The sequence below is a fragment of the Cupressus sempervirens genome, chromosome 5 (genome assembly GCF_028749045.1).
Source record: "Cupressus sempervirens isolate cs-2001-9-10 chromosome 5, ASM2874904v1, whole genome shotgun sequence".
Taxonomy (NCBI): Eukaryota; Viridiplantae; Streptophyta; class Pinopsida; order Cupressales; family Cupressaceae; genus Cupressus; species Cupressus sempervirens.
In genome coordinates, this window is record NC_143122.1 from 572,869,402 (window position 1) to 572,872,972 (window position 3,571).

Sequence of the window (3,571 nt, forward strand, 5' to 3'; positions counted from 1 at the left end):
TAGCTTGGCACTACTGAATTTCTGATGCTCAGCACATACTGTGTTACTTAGCACCAACTATGTTTTACTGATGCTTAGAACCTTTTGTGGATTCACTTGGCATCAACTAAGTTTTATTAATGCTCGACATCTATTACTTGCTTGGCACCTAAACTTGCTCAGCTCCTTCTATATCACTCAGCACACACTAGATTTTTCATTCGCTTGGCACTTACTAAAAATTTTCTTGGCATGAACTAGCTTGCTCAGCACCCACTAATGAATTTAGTCAAGCTTTGTAGATAGCTTTGTTACAACTTATCCTTCTAGAGTTTCTAAGTGTGGCCAACTTCTGTATCTTCAAGTGTATTGTCAATACATCATTTTTCTATTGTCTTAACTAATCCTTGTATTTCATTACAAAACCATAACTCAACCTTTCCCTTAGGTTCTTTTGTTACATCTTATTGATTAAATCCACTTCATTAATCAACTAAGTGATAGTACTTGGATCTTATAAGCAATTGTCATTCTAGCAAATAGCAGGTTTGACATCAATGAAAAAACAATGATTGAAAACATTCTTTATCAATAATTTTCCTTCTTCTCAACAATCTCCCTCTTTGATAATGATATTTTCAATTAGATTTCAACAATCAATAACATAAAGCGAAAAGCTTTTCAATGTTTCACCCATGTTACAAATGGAGAAAATTTCTTATCTAAAACTCACAATTGGAATACCTATAGATTATAGGAAAGAAGTATCATAGCCTACAAAGCTTGCATTGGTGTTGCACTCCAAGAATTAAAAAGTGTGAAAAGAAAAAAGGTAAGGATGTTGAAGGCACTTTCTTGATGTTAGTAATTTTTTGGGATCCACCTCCAACATATTTCTCAAAAGCTATACACATTTGTCTATCATCTCCAAGGAAGAACCTCCCATGTGTTGAAATACAATACTTAGTTGCTCTTCTAGACATTTCCCACAAAATAAGGGTTCTCCTATGACCATCTGTACAAATATGTAACTAAGTTCCCAAACATCAATTGCAAAGCAATTGTATTTCTTTTGTTTCATTAATAACGTAGGATTTATGTGCCACATGGATGCATATTCTTTCCCATTTCTTTCCATCACATAAAATTTTCTATCCCTCACCATTTTTCCTAATATAAAGTTCTCAAGCTTAATTTTGATGCATCCTACCTTGTTAATAGAGAGAAGAAAATTATTGGGCTTAAGATATCTATATGAAACACCCATGTCATGGTAGTAGGCCACACCACAACAAAGCTCCCACATTAGCCCTTTCACCAAGAAAGACATACCAATGTTCCTAAAATATAACTAGTGATGCCCATCATGATTATATGGATATATTAATGATCCTCCATGAATAGTTTTCTTGATGAATGAAAATAGGTCCATATTCATCAACTTCATAGAAATGTAAGCAATCTCATTTGCATGAGCCACACACAAATCATCACCATTATTATGGTTGGTGGTTAAAAGAAATAATTAGTTTTTTAATAATTTGACTAGTCATTATAATTGTGATGGATGTTCTGACGGTTAGTCATCACTTGCACATCATAGCTATCACAACAACATTGTAATTACAAGGGTTAGTTCTAATATATGAACATCACTTCTACAACATAGTTATTTAATTGACTTCAGAATTGCAATGACTAACTAGAATCTTAAATCATAGTGTTGGTCATCACCATTACGATGGATCACCACCCTATCAAAATTTGTGACAAAAAAAGTCTAATGTGCATCTGATGGGAACCAATTTATGGTCCTATCACTAGAGTGATAGTTAAATGTCATAATTATTATGGTTTTCCATCACAATTTGGGTCCAAATATAGTAGTGCCTACAAGGCTAGAAATGGTACATCAGCATGAGCAAGAGGTTGAGTACTTTGAAGCTGATCCAAACAAGAAGAGTAAGAGAGAACCTCTTAGGGAAAACAAACAAGTAGAGCTATCATAAGAACCTATAGAGTAGGCACAACTAGAACAACTAGAGGAAGAATAGTAAGAGCAGTAGAGGGTTCCACCAATGACAATTGCAAATGAAGAAGCCTCCCTCTCAATACCAAAGAAAGTGAGAATTAAAAAACTAGTGGGAACATGGATGAGGAGACTAAAGAAGAAAAAAGAAGACAAATACATCATCCCCACAAGTTCTTGAGACCATCCTAGAAGCTAAGGATGAAGAAGAAGGGGAGAAAATATAATTTGTCCCCTTAAGCCAAAGGACCTACTTGGCCAAAGCCGCAAAGGAAGAGAGGAGAAGAATATCCACAACGACACCTGCATCTTCTCCAAGAGAGCCTATCATAGTGTTAACTTTAGAAATGAACAACAAAAATGGATAGAAAAGATGGAGTGTGAATGAATTTATGTCTTTGGCCTCTCTAACTTTAATTTTATACTAGTGGAAACTAAGATGGTGGGAGAGAAAATAAAAGATACTCCCATGATTGAAACCTTAGGAGAGGATTGGAATCGATTATCTCACCTACCTCAAGGACCTCTGCACATTCCACCACCACTATCTCAAGATTTGGCTACTTTAAATATAGGGTTAGTAATTCCACTTACTCCAGTCACCCAAGAAAAAAAGAAGAACAAGAAACTGAGGAAGGAGAGTTCCAATATCTAGCTGCCAATGAAGTATCCAAGGAAGGAAAAACACTAGAAGAAACTCAAAAAACTCCTTAGGATAAAAAGGATGGGACCTTAGCCTAAAAAGACACAGAGATTCCAATTGAAGATCTTCCTTAACATGAGAATACTCTAAAGAGCACTAATAAGGGAGAGGAGTCTTTTGTAGGACCAACCTCTTTAGCCAAGTACATTTCACCCATGGGCACCACAACGGCATGGTTAAAGAGAGAGGTTATGTTTCACTATAAAAGGTAGTTGAACCTAAGAACTGATGAAGGAATGAAGGAATTGGACAAAGCAATGAAGAGGCCTAAGCCACCTAAGGCTAATGCAAGAATACTAGCCTTCATAATGAAGAAACAATATCAAGACTTGCTTGTACATATTTCCATTCCTCCTCATGCCAACATCGAACAACTGACTCTAAAAGATTGCCAAATCAAGGAGGTCATGTTGGGAAGACCCATAGTGGATACAACTAAAGTTATGATCACCACAGGCATGAAAGAGGTGTTCTAACACATGGACAAGATGAATCAGAGCTAATAATGTTGTGAAAGTAGAATGAGCTACTCAGAGGCTACTTGAATGAAGTTGTGGGACCCATTGACCTGGAAAATCTAGAGATCACTCTCATAGTGGCATTGGGAAGAAAAGGAACAAGAACATGGATCTATTTTTGGAGGTATGTCAACAATGGCATGATAATTTTGAAGAGAAACAAGTGCAAATAATATAGGTTAATTTGAACTTGTTGCACCACATCCAATCAAGTGCCGAAAATTTGGTTTCTATAATGAACCAATATTTTGGGTTGGTGGATGAATTACATACCTAGGCTAAGGACCTTCAAGCATTAAAATAAATTAAGGTTCAAAGGCATCAGATGTTTATTTTAGTGTA

General features: G+C 35.8%; 1 pseudogene; it reads right to left on the minus strand.

Moving 5' to 3' along the window:
- Positions 1-753: 753 nt before the first annotated feature.
- LOC149557224 (uncharacterized) lies at positions 754-1,477 on the minus strand (annotated as a pseudogene).
- Positions 1,478-3,571: the final 2,094 nt, after the last annotated feature.